Source organism: Ochotona curzoniae, unplaced genomic scaffold (assembly GCF_017591425.1).
Source record: "Ochotona curzoniae isolate NIBS_2020 unplaced genomic scaffold, NIBS_Ocur_1.0 scaffold_4683, whole genome shotgun sequence".
Classification (NCBI taxonomy): domain Eukaryota; kingdom Metazoa; phylum Chordata; class Mammalia; order Lagomorpha; family Ochotonidae; genus Ochotona; species Ochotona curzoniae.
In genome coordinates, this window is record NW_024467121.1 from 8890573 (window position 1) to 8907670 (window position 17098).

Sequence of the window (17098 nt, forward strand, 5' to 3'; positions counted from 1 at the left end):
ACACCCATGTCATGTTACTCCCCCTCCAACCACCTGGGCCACAGAAACATCTTAGCAGTCCTAGAAAAGCAGCACATTCACCATCACAAGGCAGACGTGGTCCAGAGTGGGGCTTTGTGACAATGCTTCCTCCAGCTTCTTTAGTGCCATGCCTGAAGCTTTGTCTTATCCCGAATATGCAGCCCTGTGGTTTCTCACTGGGAAAGCTTGGGTGTTGTGGCTATCACAGACCTTGGAAGAGGAAAACCTGGCTGGCAACCCAAGACTGCTACTGATAAGCTTGGGCGGGTCAATCCAAACCACTGAGACCCATTTCCTAATTTGTAATCCTTTTCATTTCCATCTGATGGTATTTTTGTGAGAATTAAATGCACTCAGGCATCTCGCATGCTTAACACAGCACCTCACACTTGGTAACTGTTTGTAAATGATGCCTGTAACTGTTTCTCTCATCATCATTATTATAGTTTTTCCCCAGTCACTGCAGGCATTGAACAAATCTTCACGTAGCAAAATCAAACCACTAATTTATCCATAAGGTGGGAAAACAAATGCATTTGTTTTGACGGACTGGATTTTCATGTTTCTAGCAGAAATGTTATGATAGCATGCAGGCATTGCTTCTGATATAGACAGGTGTCAGATAAATAAAGATAAGAATGACAAATAGGAAGATTTAGAAAAGTAATGTCTAGGCAATAAAACATGTTCATGTGAAAAATCAGCCTGCTTCCTGGAAATAAAAATCGTGCCTCAACACCAACTCAATGCCTTCACTCTGGTATTTTTTTTTCCCCTATAAAGAAGTGGTAGACGAGAGGACCCGACACTGCTTGTGTGAACACTGCCTCAGATTGGTGGTCCTGTAGCTGTTACGGACTATTGTTACTTTTAAAGCCTCATACTGAACTAATGTGGAGACTTCATAAAGGTTAGGTATTATGCTGGAATTCCCTTGTGTGGGTGTAATGATGGAGGCAGATGATAGGCAGCATATTTTTAGGGGCTGTTGTGTACCAGGGGATAGGAGGGGGTGGGAGGGGATCCCCCCACATCCTAGCATTGAAGCCAGGTTGCTTGGTGTAACATTGCCACCTCCGTGGATATGACAGAGTCACAGAATCTTATAGATGAATTCTGGGGTGCTGGGTGGGGGGCTGCTTCTTGAGGCTGTCCTCTCACCTTATGTCCTGGAAATTGACATTCCCAGGAGATAACCCATGTCTCTAGACAGTTGAATTATTTCCTGGAACTGCTGGAAAAAAACGTAACCATAACTGAGGACCTTAAAGCAACAGCTCTGTGGGGCAGTGACATAGCAAGCTAATCCTCTGACTGTAGTGCTAGCATCTGATATGGGCACTGATTTGTGTCCTGGTTGCTCTGCTTCTGTTACAGCTCCCTACTAATGGCCTGGGAAAGCAGTGGAGGACGTCCCAAGTCCTTGGGACAATGTACCCATGTGGAAGTCCTGGACAAAGCTCCTGGCTCCTGACTTTGATCAACTCAGCTCTGGCCATCATGACCACTGTGGGAGTGAACAAGTGCATGGAAGATTCTATCTCCTTATCTCTAACTTTGCCTAAAATACAATATAATAAAATAAAATCTCTAAGTGGCAGAGCTTTGCTCCTCCTGAAGGCCTTAGGGAAGGATCCTTCCTGCTTTTCCTGGTTCCTGGAAGCTCTGGGTATTCCACCTTTGATCCAGCTCCCCACTGATGGGGAGAGATGAAGAGAAGATGGTCCAAGCACTTGGGCTATTCCCATTCATATTACAAACCTGGAAGTAGCTTCTGAATCCAGCATTGGCTGGTGTGGCTACCTTGGGAATGAACTAGCAGAAAAAATATTTCTTTCTCTCTCTCTCTCCCACATTTTCCCTCTGTCTCCTCTCTCTATGTAACTCTGATTTCAAAATAAATAAGGACTTAAAAAAAATAAAGATCCCTGTTTCAGATATGGTGACTGGTGATTGTCACAGTATCAGGTGTGTCTTTTGGGGTAATTATAGAACCTGTTATATCCTTTTGTTTATTCTTCCACACACTGTAAGAATCCATGTCCTCCAGAACTATGAATTTGGTGAATTCTTATCAGTGTTGGAGGAGCCCAATACTGAATTTGAGTAAGAAGAGATGTTGACCACTCTTCCAGGATCATGGATTAATGTTCTATAGAGATGAGAGCCTCTGTGACCTCCTTGGTCCTCCCTACCTCCGGGATGGATGCTGATGATGAAGATCAGTAATAAGTTGCCTGAGTCTGGGCCTGGCACAGTAGCCTAATGGCTAAAGTCCTCACCTTGCACACACCAGACTCCCATATGGGCTCTAGTTTATGTCCCACCGGCCCCACTTCCTATCTAGCTCCCTGATTGTGGCCTGGGAAAGCAGTTGAGGATGGCCCAAAACCCTGGGACCCTACACCCATATGGGAGGCCTGGAAGATATTCTGGGCTACTGGCTTTGGATTGGCTCAGCTCTGGCCTTTGCAGCTGCTTGGGGAGTGAATCAATGGATAGAAGATCTTCCTCTCTGTCTCTCCTCCTCTTTGTATATCTGACTTTCCAATAAAAATAAAAAGCAAATCTTAAAAAAAAACACCAATAAATTGCCTCAGTCATTTAAACTAGGATGTCTGTGAGTGGAGGTCACCTGATCTTACCTTTGCCCCCTCTAGAGCCGGGGTTGGGAAGAGAACCAAGGACGGTCTAGCCTTCAGTGATCTCCCTTTCAAGGGTATGGAGTGTATGCTTTGAGTTTTGAAAAGACTGACTTCTGAGCAGCATTTGCAAATGAGCAGCAGGGGCTGACACCAGCCTCCATGTGTAGAAGGTGGGACTGCAAGCTCCACTTGTCAAAGCCACTGAACATCATCCAAAGGGAAGTGGTACAGGGGTGCAGAATGCATGAGACAGTCCTGGCTCTAGGAGCTGGAGAACGATGAATCTTGCCCTCTACAAGACCCCGGGAAGCCGTGGGAAGTGGGGTGAGGGTGCTCTGGCCCCTGAGTGCAGGACACCCAGCCCTGGTGTTTCTGCAGCCTTGGGCCCTGCATGGGCTCTGTATGGTTAGTGAGACCCAGAAGGTCTGGGCCTGAAGCTGACCTACCAATGAACCTTGAAGGAAGAGTACATTCTCTTCTGTGTATCATGAATGAATTTTGTCTTCTTTCAAGTCAGCTCTGTAGCTCTTCAGTGAATGAGTAGAGAACTACTTAGAGTACTTTCTTTTAGAAATATCTTGAACTTAATTATGAGGGGCTACTTCCTCCAGTGCAGGTGGTTGTGGTGGCAAATTCCTATTTGGAATATGGATGTCTTAACCTTTGGCCTAAATGCCCTGTCCTGTCCCCTCTTTTTACAAAGCCACTTTCAAATATCTAAGAATAAAGAGATATGTCCAACATAGGAGGTATTGCTCCATTCCTTTGTGTGTATCTGATAGGGTTCCTTAGGCCTTCCACATATGATCTCCCCAAACCACAGAGCAATAACGTGGAATACACAAATACCAACTTCTGTTTGGAATGCTAAAGGTCTCTCTGCTTCACAGAATTGGGAAAATATCCAGACAGTAAAAGTGGAGGTTTGCTCTGTGTATTCACTGTCCCATTTAATTCTAATGGGAAGGTACACATGATGTCAAAACAATATAACCAAAGTTTCAGAGCCAGGACAGGCACAGAGATGTGACTTGAACTCCACAGATACAACTCAGACCCTCCATGTTGCACTGGTGACCAGATTGCTTTAAAAAAAAAGCAGGATTCTCTCGCTAAGAATGGTCATGGACTTGACTCCCTCTGCGTGGGGATGGAAGCAGTCCTGATGTAACAAATTATGATTACTTGTGCACCACCATCCAGAGAAGGGCCAGCCTGCACACAGAGTCCTTGGGGTCATGTTTGGCCCATTAGTGCTCCCCTGATAGCCTCCAGGCTTGCATCCCAGAATGCTCTGCGTCCATTATGAGCTAATTAGTCCTGAGCCACAGCCATTCCCCAGTGGAGTCATTTGAGAAATGCTGAAGCAGAACCAATCACATTTGGGTTTGGATTTCAGCGTTTTCACAGATGGAGGACTCCTCAACTCACTTCACTTGATGAAGCCTGCTCAGGCCAATGGGACTGCAGGTGGACTCTGCTGTTCCATCTTCTTCAAGAGTAACAGGGACTCTAGCTAGCAGAGTTGACTTCACACCGGGTGCAACAACATGGGGAAGTTGCTGCTCAGGAGTGCCCCAGACTTCCAGCCTCCATGAGGCCACAGTACATGCTGCTGAATGCTTGGTCCCAACAAGACCACCTCAAGATGATCAGTTACTGTTCCCTGCAGAGTAAAGAAATCTTGTCCCCCCCACCCCCCGAGCACAGCTCAACATCTCTTGTCTCCATAAGCTGCTTCTCAATCTAATTTGTCCTCTGCCTCTGGTCTCAGACATGATCTTCATCCAGAAATGATCCAGACATGATCTTCATTCAGAAATGGTCCTTGCTTTCATGATTTGGAGGTCTTCTCTCACTTCCATACTTTGAGATCTGGTAGCATATGTGTAGGGATGAATATATATATGTATACATGTATGTATATATAAAATATGTTTGCATATATGTAACTTTTCTATTTATTTAGAAAGCCAGGAAAGGGATTCTTCATCCACTAATTAACTCCTGAGGTGGCTACAATCACCAGTGCTAGGCCAGGTGGAAACCAGTAGCTAGAAACTTCTTCCAGGTCTCCTACATGGGTGGCAAGTGTCATGACACTTAGACTATCATCTACTGCTTTCCCCGGCCTTAGCAAGGAACTGGATTGTAAAGGAAGCAGCTGGAACATGGACTGGTACCCACGTGACATGGCATCCCAAGAGGCAAATTAACCTGCTAGGCCACAGTGGTGGGTGCTGTTTTCTTTTTTCTTTTCTTTTCTTTCTTTCTTTCTTTCTTTCTTTCTTTCTTTCTTTCTTTCTTTCTTTCTTTCTTTCTTTCTTTCTTTCTCTCTCTCTCTCTTTCTTTTCTTTGAAAGGCATCACAAGGGTGTGTGGGGGAGAGTGACAGGGATGATGGAGAGAGAAAATTTCTTGCATCTGCTGGTTCACTGCCCAAATATCCACAACATCCAGATCTGGGCCAGGCTGAAAAAGCCAGGAACTCCATCTGGGTCATCCACATGGATGCAGGGGCCCAAGTACTTGGGCTGTCTTCTTCTGCTTTTCCAAGCATATTAACAGGGAGGGAATGGAAGTGGAACAGCTGGGCTGTGAACTGCTTCCAATATGTGATGTCAGTATCTTAATTAGTGGCTTAAGCCACTGTGCCATGACACTGGCCCCATCTGTATTTTTACATGCAAAGTGCATTGATTTTATTCCAGCAACATCAAAAGTTTTAAATAATTCTAGCCTTAACTGTAGAGTTCCAAGTTCAGAGTCTCCATGAAATAGCATCTAATCGGGTATAGATGATACATATGATATGGTTCCCAGGCAAAATTCTTTCCTGATATAAGATACTGCCTATTTCCTAGGTGTCTTGGTGACGCCAAATGACTGGGGCTGCTCTTTGAGCATTGGAGAGAGGATGGATGGTGTTTCTAGCTTTAGGCGTGGGTTCCAACTTATTCCGCTCTCTGGTGTTTTGATTTCTGTCCCCTCTTATCACTTAACCTCTTATTTCTCTCCACTCTTCCCTACTGAGCAGCAAACCCAGATTTTCAGATTAGAGATTCTGGAGGAACGAGAGTTCACCAGTTGTCCACTCCCTGTGCACTGTGTAGTTTTACTCATATTTAGCCCCTTATCTGGGGGTAGGTAGAGTTAGAGGTTACAGCAATAGCAGGGTTTGTTCTGAGTGATAGAGAGGAATCCATCATAAAAAGGCTAATAAAGGCCCAGTGTGATAGCCTAGTGGATAATCCTTGTCTTGCAAGTGCCAGGATCCTGTATAGGCACTGGTTCATGTCCTGAGTGCCTTACTTCCCTTCCCACACTCTGCTTACGGCCTGCGAAAGCAGTATAGGATGGCCCAAAGCCTTGTGACCCTGCATCTACATGGGAGACCTGGAAGAAGCTCTTGGCTTCTGGTTTCAAAGCAGCTCAGTTCCAGCCGTTGCAGCAACCTGGGGAGTGAACCAGTGGATTGAAGCTCTTCCTCTGTGTCTCCTCTCTGTAAATCAACATTTCCAATAAAAATAAATAAAATGTTTAAAAAAGAAGGCTAATACAACCTGGAAATCAAATGAAAGAAAAGCTAACAGTCCACATAATCTTGTAGCTTATTAATGACTCTGGCCTATAATAACTAATAATTAATTGGACACAGGATGGATGAATTCCCAGAACCAGCCGGTCTTTATATGCTCTGACACTTAGGGTGGTTCATGGTGACTGCACAGAGGGCTTGTGATCACCATGAGCTGACTTTTGGCTGGCCTGACTTTTGGAGCCACAAGGAGATGGTGGACAGCTGATCTGACACCATTCCATGCACGGGGATCATGAAGAACTGATCTGTGTGCATGATCTGACATGCACAGTGATTTCAAATGAAGACTAAGCCACTTCAACCTTGCATTTGACCAGGAGCCTTCAGGCTTGGGTATGTGGATCACTGAGTGATCAGGTAGGGTCATGGCAGGGGTGTTGGGGGAGTGTATCTCCAGGCCTCAGGAATCATTATTGCTCTGCATCATTTAAGCATCAAATGGTCAGTGTGGAGACTTCCTTCCAGGCATGTATACTTTCACGTGTTGTTGCTTTGTGGATTCAGTCGTGCAGTGGGAAACACAGAGAAAGTACGCTAAGCTTTTCTTCTGTGTGCCAGTTCACATTGGACCAGTGGAAAAGTGTGTGTTTGGACCTGTATCTGAGAGTCTGTCTTCCTCTCAGGGAAAGCTGTCCTCAATGAAAGACAAAGTGAGAATTCGCTCAACAAGGGCTCAGTTATGACCAGAGAACCCTGACAGGTGCACAGAGACCAGCAACCAAAGACCCCAGCATTCTCCCCTGTAGATGTCCTCACTGCAGGCCATGGCCTGGGGGAAGACTTGGTGCTGCTTCCTGCAGGGTTCATGAGAAACCTTCTTAATTTTCAACATCTCCTGCCCTATCATCCTTTCTTTCCTCCACCTTTCCTATTGCTCCCCCTCCCCTTTCTTTTCCCTCTTTTCTTTATCCTATCATGTCTTCCTCTTTCTTTGAAAAGTCCTTGACCTTACGTTAAGCATCTTAACATTGCACACAAGCATGCATTTAGAAAAAAGAAAAGGCTTTTAAAAAATGTTTTAATAACAAACTAAAAAGGTTTATTTTTTCATTAGCTGCTTAAGATTTAGCTCTTCGAGGATTGCATTATGGCAAAGAGGGTTAAGCTAGTGCTTGGGATGTCTGTATCCCCTGTCAGAGTGTAGCGATCCAGTCCCAACACTGGTTTCAATCCAGCTTCCTGCTATTGCATATCCCGAGAGGCAACAGATGATGGTTCAGATACCTGTGTTCCTGCCTCGCACATGGGAGACCCAGATGGAGTGTCTGACTCCTGATCATGGTCTCACCTGTTGCTGCAGGCACTGGAAGAGTGAAACGGCAGTTGGAAGATCTTTTGCTCTCTCTCTCTGTGATCCAAATAAATTGATCTAAATCAGCTTTAAAATATTTATCTCTTTTTTTATTTAACCGGTATGACTGTTCATGACTTCTATAGAGAAACTTGCTGATGGCTTGGATGTCAAGCACCTATGCTATCTTGTTATGGTTCACACCAGAAGAATAGCTCCCCTCGCTTATGATCTCACCATTCTTGGCAGCCAATCTCCAACTGTGAGAAGTGGGATGAGAAAGGGTGGTCATAGTCATGACAGACATTTGTCCTCTCTGCATCGTTTTATGATCTCCTTGGCCTTCGAATATCATCCAGAGGCCTGAAAGACTTTTATCCTTGGTCACACATACACATCTTTTATGCCAGTCTCACGCTAAATATGTTTTTGAGGGAGAATTCTGTGGAATGTTTGTGTATTGATCTATGCTTATCTAGGATCCTGACTTTGGTTATTTTAAAAGTTGAAGGAAGAGAAATCACGCATACTCACTTCCATCAGAAGGAAGAACACTTGCTATGGGGGCTTGCATCATCTCAATGCAGCATTGTAAGAGATTTGAGAAAAGCTTCGTGGTTCTGGAACCATTCAGCAAAACCGAGTTTTTGGGCTTCTCTCTTTATTTTCTCAACAAAATATTTGCCCTGCCTCCGTTTTCCACAGCACTGCATCTACGACATCACAGCCATTTTACGTGATTGGGTTTTAATTAAGTTACACACATGGCTACAGCTGTATGTAGTTTTACATAGACGAATTTCTATCTTTAAATGACATTGTTGTTGGTTATATGTAGTGTGAGAAGCCAGACAGAAACTTGAAATTCATATGGGAAGACATTCTTGCCTAATTTAATACTAGACATTTAAAATGTTTTAATCACTTGGTATTTATTATACACAGGCATCTTTGGTTCCTGCAAATCCAACTAATCAGACGCTGCAATAACTTGATTTTCGTCCCTACCTAGCACTTGGTTTACAGCAGAAGCAGCTGAAGTGCTCAAATACAAGTTTGCATCTGATTAATTTTATCAATTTAAAACCCAGAGTGTGTTCATGAGATTGCTAGGAGCTCACTTGACTACAACGGCGGATTAAATGCTTTCAAATTTAACACCAAACCACTGAACTGGAGTTAGATCTTGGGCATATAGCCCGAGTTATGGTGTATCATCATTTAAAAAAATCACATTCGATGTTAATTCTAGATAGTACTGTACGACTTGGGGGACCGAGAGTCCTCGTTGTGTGTTATGGGCCATCTGTACCTTCCTTTGACAGCCTTTGACTCAGTGCCTGTGTCTGAGGGTCTGCAGCAGTTATTCCAGTGCTAGGATAGATACTTACTATTTCTGTGTACCTGGAGCTTACAACATAGAAGGTAGACAAATGAATCTGCATTGCTTTGTTTTCAGATGCTAACTTTTAAAAGGGCTTCCCACATATTAGAGCCATTGGTTTTCATTTTCCTCCCTCCACTCCTAAGCCACTTAGAGGTTGTTTCCTCTCTTGGTGAAGCTGTTACAGTGTCTTCCTTCCATGTATGTCATATACAGGCCAAATACTTTATACATTTTGTGAACAAGTGGTTACCATTTTTGTTGCAGATGCATTGATTTATAGCAATTGTAGCTAATGTCATTGAAAGCTCACTGCTTGCCAGATACTCTTTAAGTGCTCTTAGTGTCTTTCTCAGTTAATCCTCACAAACTGCTTCATGGCTAAGGGATCATTATTTCTGTTTTTATTAACAGACATGTGAATAAGCCACGTTTTGTGTAAGTAGCTTATGATACATGTTATCCATGTGACTCATTGATGGAGTAAATTATGTTGTCAGATTATGATATGTGGATACTTCAGAAGGCTCATGGAATAAAAGGTTAATTTTGGTGCAAAAATGTTTGGAAATTCATGTGATAAGAAGCTTCAAAAGGTTCATGGAACTGTATGTAACAAAAACATGTGTGAGCTTCAAAAATTATTTTTGCAAGAGAATAATATTATTTTTAAAAGATTTATCTTATTCACTTGAAAGACAGAATGACAAATACTTTCTAAATAGCCACAGTATCCAGGGCTGAGCCAGAGCACAACCAGGAGACCTTGAATGCCAGCCTGGTCTCCCATGTATGTGGCAAGGACCCAAGCACATGAACTATCTTGTGCTGCCTTCCTTGACACTTTAGAAGCAGAGTAGTTGGGATTTGAATTGGTATCCTGATACAGGAAGCTGTAGTTGCATGCAATGGCTTAACCCACTGTGCCAAAATGTCAGCCTCAGTGATTTTGAATTCCATTCTCTTCTGTCTGTTCTCCATGTACTAAGTGACAAGTTCTCTGAGTGGGCCTTTGGTGCAATTGTGTAGCTATTTACAGAAAGGAGAGTCTACTCCTTGCAGAGGCTGAGAGTAGGGTAGTCAAGAACAGCTACCACAAGACAGAATCTCTTTGGGACTTGAAGGAATGACATAATAAGTAGGTGGGAAGTGGAGAAGTAGGTGCATCCGGGACAAGTCATATCATGAAGAAATGCAGATGCAGAAAAGTCTATTTTGGGATAAGGACAGTGAGCAGAAGAGTCCATCTTGAGTAAGGATCTGTATAGTAATAATGAGAATTCCAAGAAAAGACCACCAGGTAAGAGTGTGGATTCTTGATTCTGGGCCAATGAGTTCATCCATTACATCAATGAATATTTACTGGACAAGTCTCACTATCAGAAACACTGCTAAGTGCCAGGGAAACATCAGCACACAAAACCAGCAGTCATCCTTCTGCCATAGAGCTCTGATGGCACTGGAGAGGCACAGTAGGTGTCCTGCATGAACCTTTGAGTGGCAGGACCACTGGGCTGTGGTCTGCAGCCTTGACGGAGAGGCCACATACCATGGTGAGGACGTTGTATTCAGAGTCTGGCGTTGAGGGGGCAGTCAACTGGGGGAATCTGTAGTTCCTGGCTGGCTTTTGTTTTTAACCTTCCTAGGGCTAAGCTGAAATATGAGGACAGTGGCAGGCCTGGGATGGCTAATTCATTGCATCCCTTGCTGCCCCAGAACTTTGACTGTCTCTGGCTGTTTGCTACCTCATCTTCTCTGCTCCCATCTCAGCAGTGCCATGTCATTCCAATCAGGGGTGAGGTTGCTAATGCCATATTACAGATGAAGAAACTAAGGTTTAGAGATATTTGCCAAAGTTTTAAAGCAAGAATGTGGTTGAGGTAGAAATGGCACCACTTTGTGTCTAGATTCTTATTTGTGGCAGCCTGCCTCCTTCTGAAGTTACACTATAGCTCCTCTCAGGTGGATTCCTTAAAGGGCTCATGCTGTAAATGCTTTGCAATTAAAAACAACCCATTTGGTGTGATTCAGTCCCAGTCCTGAGTGGATGGCAGTGGAAGATAAGGCTCTGCAGGGACCCCTTCCATGGCCTGATCCATCCCCAACACCAAGGGGACACACAGTGAGTCTTGGTAGTGGGGTCACTCCAGATAACCCTAGTAGAGAATCCAGGACAGGTGAGGGAGTGAGGAGGGCTCAGGAGAGGCTGGCTCAGGGACAGGCAAGGTAGCACTTTGTGATATGGGAAGATCTCCGCAGGGAGACTCTAAAATCTACTCGGAAAAGCCTGAATAATCAACAGAAGAGTCATTCGCAGCATAAATTCTTTGTTAAATATGAAAAAGAGAGACATCCAGCTGTACTCATTATCGTTGGTGATTTAGCCATTTAGAAAATGCCTGTGAAATAGGGCCCTTGACAGCATAGGAGGGTTAATGTGCCTTCCACAGCCATTCACAACCTCCCAGGGAGCAGTTGACTCCTTTCAGGGCTACGGGGATGTTGGTGGTCGAGATCAGTGGGTGGATAGGAGCTCGGGAGAGTTCTGAGATGATGCCCCAAGCCCTGCTCAGAGCCCAGATGACCAGAGGTCTTAAACATCTAGTGTTTGGAGCTATTAATGCACAAATTGGCATGGGCTGGGCATGTTTGGAACAGAAACAGGCAGAGCAGACAGGATTTGGCTTCTCATTAAATGATAATGATAATCAGGTGCTTTTGGTTCCAAAGGTTAAGTAGGGAAGTTACCCTGTATTTAATGAGCTGTGTATTACTGTACTTAACAGGAAAAAAAAAAATGAAATGCAATGATAGCTTTTTTTTTTTTTTTGCCTGAATTTGCACTTTGGTTCTGATTGTCATGGCAAATGACCAGCATTATTCAAATCAGAAGAATAAACTTTAAATGGGAACACGGCAAGACCCAAACTTCATTCATTTCTAACACTAATATTTTGAATGGCATAAATAAATAAAATGTGTTCAAATTTGCAATAGCAGTCCTCAGGGTAAAATTGACATTCAGCCCAAGTGAAAGGGATATTAAAATCAATAGATTATAAAGGAGAAAGCCTTTGGTAAATATGTTCCTGTTGAAATCCTGGTCTTTGGGTTTATAATGCTGAAATATCAAAAAGGTTAGATTTGCATATGGGTGGGGCAAGATAGAGTCTGAGAACCAATGCCAACATGTTCCCTTGAACTTTGTTTTGCAGGATTTGAGTGGTATGTCATGGTCTGGGAGGTGGAAAGAGGAGGCTTGGGGAGCCAGTAGCTGAGGGAGTGAGGGGACAAGTGTCCACATGGAAACTAAGCCTATCCTAGGTGAAGAACAGAAGACCTGTGTCTGGCTCTAGAATAATCTGCTTCCTCCAGAACTGTGAACACATGAAATACATTGTTTGAAGAGTCACCCAGTCAGAGAATATGGAAGCAATCTTCCCTGATTTCTGTTTTAATATTCCTCTGTTTCCATGTGTTGGCCGTGAGGACTGTTTGCTGACAATCATGATAAATCCCCAGTAACTTCAAAATCAGAGATTGGTGAAAACCAGTGTCCAACTAAATCATTTTTGTTACAAGACCATTCAATTACTGTGTATCTTGAATTACCTATAGGCCAAAAACAGATTTAAATGAAGTAAAAAAATGGAGACCCTTGGACCCGGCGCGATGGCGCAGTGGTTAAGGTCCTCGCCTTGCAGACCTGGGATCCCATATGGGCGCCAGTTCTAATCCCGGCAGCCCGTCTTCCCATCCACCTCCCTGCCTGTGGCCCAGAAAAGCAGTCGAGGACGGGCTTCGGATCGGCATAGCATCGGCCGTTGCACTCACTTGGGGAGTGAATCATGGGATGGAAGATCTTCCTCTCTGTCTCTCCTCTCTGTATATCCGCCTTTCCAATAAAAATAAAATAAATCTATTTTTAAAAAAATGGAGACCCTTTATCATAGCCATACTATGGTGGGAAAAGCTCTCAGCGTGAGATCAGAACTGGAGTTGAATTATGCCACCACCTGTTCTCAGCTGTGCAACCGCCAGGGTGTAGTTGGCATGTCTGAGCCTTGAGGCTCCCTGTCTGTGAGACGCATCATAATAATGATACTTCTAAAGTCTGATCTTCTGTATCTTGGTTCAGAAATCTAAGCCTATGGCATCACCATAACACGTTTCTGGGTAATGCATTCTTTTAAAGGAGGGAAAAACATGCAGCACCTCCCAAAGCTAGCCGTCATGAGGTGAGAGTGTGGGTGTGATGGGGAGAGCGGCTTGAAGACTGAAAAGGACTCGACTACTGAACCTGTGCCCAGGCCTCTAGAGGGCCCCACAACCAGGTGGAGAACTGCACCTGGCTGGAATTCCTGGCTCCAGGCCTGACTGCTGCAGGCCTTTTGGAAGGGAATCTATAAATGAAAGATTTCTCTCTCTCTCTCTGCTTTGCCTTTTGAATAAACAAACAAATCTTTAAAAAAAAGCCAGAAAGCTGATTAAAAATTAAGTAAAACACAAAAAATCTTTGAAATGATTTTTAAAAAATCCAGAAAAGAATGCATCAAAAGATAAAATAGTGGCAGATCTTCCAGCAACATATGAAGAACTCATTTGTCATAGTCAGTGGGTTCAAGGTATCCAAGTTAATATACCTAATCTTACTAACACAATGAAGGGAAGAAATCATCTCATAGAATCATCTCAATAGAATTATTATAATCAAAATGGCATGACTATGATCAAAGCACTCTTAAATCAGAATAGAGATCTCAGAATTTAATCCACACATCTCCAGCTAACTGATCGAAAATGCCACAAATGCACATTAGAAAAAGAACAATCTCCTTAAATATTGCACTATAAAACCTGGCTGCTCATGTGCAGGAAATTTAAATTTTACCCTTATCTAGAATCTTATGCAAAAATCAGCTCAAAATTGATTAAGGAGTTATATGTAAGACCAGAAACTACTAGAAAAACGTATCTTAAGACATTAGCATAGGCAATCTTTTTCCTTGGCTAAAACCCCCAAGGCACAGACAACAAACAGAAGAAGGTCTGCACAGCAAAAGAAATAACCAACAGAGAGTTGAGATAATCAACAAAATGGAAGAAAATATTTGTAAACTGCATTCAACAAAAGGCCAATATATAGAATACATATGAAACACAGACAACCTCAATAACAGTAAAAATACACCCAAATAATCCAAGAGATCTGAACAAGCATTTCTCAGATGAAATATATATATGAGCACATGAATATGTATAAATATTAAAAATGTTCAGTACTGGGGTTGGCATTGTTGTGTAGTTGGTAAAGGTACTGTGTGAGATCTGACATCTCATATGGGCACCGTTTTGTATCCCAGCTGATTCCAATCCGATTCCCTGCTCATGTGCTGGGAAAAGCAGAAGTCAGCACAACTATTTAGGCCTCTGCTGCACACATGGTAGACCCAGAAAAAGATCCTGGCTCCTGAAGAAGGCTGGTTAACAGGTACCCAAAACTGAGATAGAAGGAACAATAGGTTCCAGCTGCTGGGAGCAGGTGGAGTTGGAAAGGCCACTTGCCTCTGTGTGGACCCTGGGCCGGGCAACCTCAGCCTGGAGTGTGTGGAGTGGAAGGGCAAAGGAGAGCCATTTTGGCAGCTGAGCTTTCTTTGCTTTGGTGGCCGGGCTTGGCTCAGCCTTCCAGAAGGTTGTCAGGGTCTTAAACACTTTTCTTTATAATTTTTTTTTCTTAGAGCAAGCAGGCTCCAAGCTGAGCCCTTTCAACTAAGCTTGCTTTTTCATATTTTATATATCTGTAATTTGTATTGCACTTTGAGAAGAAGATTATCCTCTCTCTATGACACATGATTCTAGTTTCCCATATCTAGTGGCAATGGGGCACTTTCATTTAAAATAAATGCATTTATTGCAAAAACGGTTCAGTTATCTTTGACTCACATGAATTCCCAAAGATCTCTAAAAGAAGCAATCTTCATTGCAGGAGGAGGTGGCTATTTTGGGCTCTGCCTAGGTTGTACAATGAAGAGACAGGGGTGTCAGTGATTCTCTTTGATGTCCTTAGCTCTATCCATTCTCTCCTAGAAGAAGGAGGCAGGTTCAAGGGTGGAGTCATCTGGCCACTCTGGGACCCGGAGGAAGCCTTCCAAGATGCACAGGCATAGTGTGTATGTTCCACATCGTCTGTTGTGGTATGTTAGGGTGGGATGGAAGAAGTCAACATGGGAGGCACTGACAGCATTCTTAAGGCCTGCCACAGGAAGGAGCATTGGTACTCTCAATGTCATCTTTACAGAGTAGGTTGTCCAAAACGAAAAAGACACTTTGCCTTATTTGCATCTTCTCCTCTGCTTTGATCACTGCTCTGCAACCACATTGTAGAAGTGCTGCAGGCAAATGTGGGTGGTTCCTGATGGAGGCAAAGGGGTCTGAAGAACGTGTGCTGTGAGACTGGCTGCCATCTTATGGTGCCAAAGAGCAAAATTACCTTCCCAGGACAGTGAACTATAATCCAGAGGGGCCACCTGTTCAAGTTCATGCATGAGAGATCTCAAGAGCTTGAAGGCCGGCTGGGCCATGCTACCTCTGGACAGCAATACTTCATCTCAGCCTGTGAATAACCTGGTGTTCTTCTGGCCTTTGGTTAAGGGCCTGGACCACCCTTTCTGTCTGCCTGCTGTTAACTCTCCAACTACTACTTTGGTTTCTTAACAGATGGGGCTTACTTTATTTTGGGTGACCTCTACAACTTATAACCCCCTCCTTACCCATGCATGAAGTTTACCAGACAGTGGTCACTCATTCCTGTAGCTTAGAGGATGCCAAGGAGCTGGATTATGAGGCTCAGCTGTTTGACTTTCAGCAAAGCAGTGGAATGATTTTAAGCCAGCCATTAGGGAAGAAGCTCTGAAGTTTGCAGCTTTGGAGTTCCCAATTTGTGATGTGGTGTTGGGCTTACTTGTGGCTCTGTTGGTTTTTACCTGGCTGCAGCCTTCTGTGAGTTTGTTCCCATGGAGGAAGAGCTAGAAATGAGTTGATCCTAGGTGCTGAGGTGGTGGTTGGGAAATATGTGTATGAAGTGAAAGCACTTGTGGAACTGGCTTTTGACATTGATGGTTAAGAACAGATTCTTGAAATTAATCTCTATTTCTGACTCCTTGTATTGATCTTGATGGGAGAAAGATAAGTTGGACAACTGATGCCCTGATTATTTAGATGGCAAAAATAGAAGGCCTTTTAGAGTCAGAGAAGTGAGCTTAGTTGGGTTGGAGATGTCTTATCTGATTGCCCAGAAGCCAAAAATATACTTAGTTCTGCTTCATACACTGGAAATGGGTTAAAATTCAGACTGATACAGATATGGCAAAACACTAGTAGGTATGCAAATGTGTGAAAAGCAGAAGATTGGGCCAGATCTGTAATAGAACAACCCATGGAGGATGGTGGGTTTGCAGGGGAGGCACTAGCTTTGCAAATGCAACATTTGCCCTTTGTGATCTAAGGGCATTCTGCCCACATGTCCACGTGATGATGTTTAATGTTTAAAAGACAGTCCTTTATCCTGCACAAAGCTGTTGTCTTATTATTATTACATATCCCTTGTGAGGATTTACTTTCTCAGAGAATTTTTCTTTAGAAGAAAATTATTGCTACTGAACTTTCTGGAAAGTATCTGTACCTACAGAGCCAACAAACGTGTGTGAGTATATCCAATGTTTGGGCAGCTTTTGTTCTGAGGATAGATGGAATTTTAGATGATGGCTAAAACTCTGATGATTAAGCTGATAATGGTATTTTTAAGTAAAAAAGAAAGGAAGGAAAGAAGAAAGAAAGAAAGAATCACAGCTCTAAAATAGACTGTTTTTTTAAGTGGGAAGAATTTTGGATCCATGAAGGCAACTTCCAGTGAGAAGTGTTTTGAACAGAAGCAGTCCTATAGGGTCTGCTGTGGAAGACATTCAAAGTGACACTGTCTCATGGGACCCACAGAAGAAAGAAGAGAGATTCCCCTGGCTGCAGGTCCGCAGAGAGGACACTTTTGAGGCAGGAAAGTGGTGGATTCCTGTGAAAAGTGATGCCAAAGTTGTTCAGAGAGTGTTTGTAGAGTCTGAATAGATGTGTCCTTGCTGAATGCCTCAGTGCTTCAGAAAAAGC

At 43.4% G+C, this 17098-nt stretch overlaps 1 protein-coding gene across 1 annotated transcript in view; it reads right to left on the reverse strand.

The window, feature by feature from the left end:
- The window catches only part of ADARB2 (adenosine deaminase RNA specific B2 (inactive)), a 183289-nt gene that overhangs the window by 73647 nt on the left and 92544 nt on the right, over nucleotides 1–17098 (reverse strand). The window lies entirely within an intron of this gene.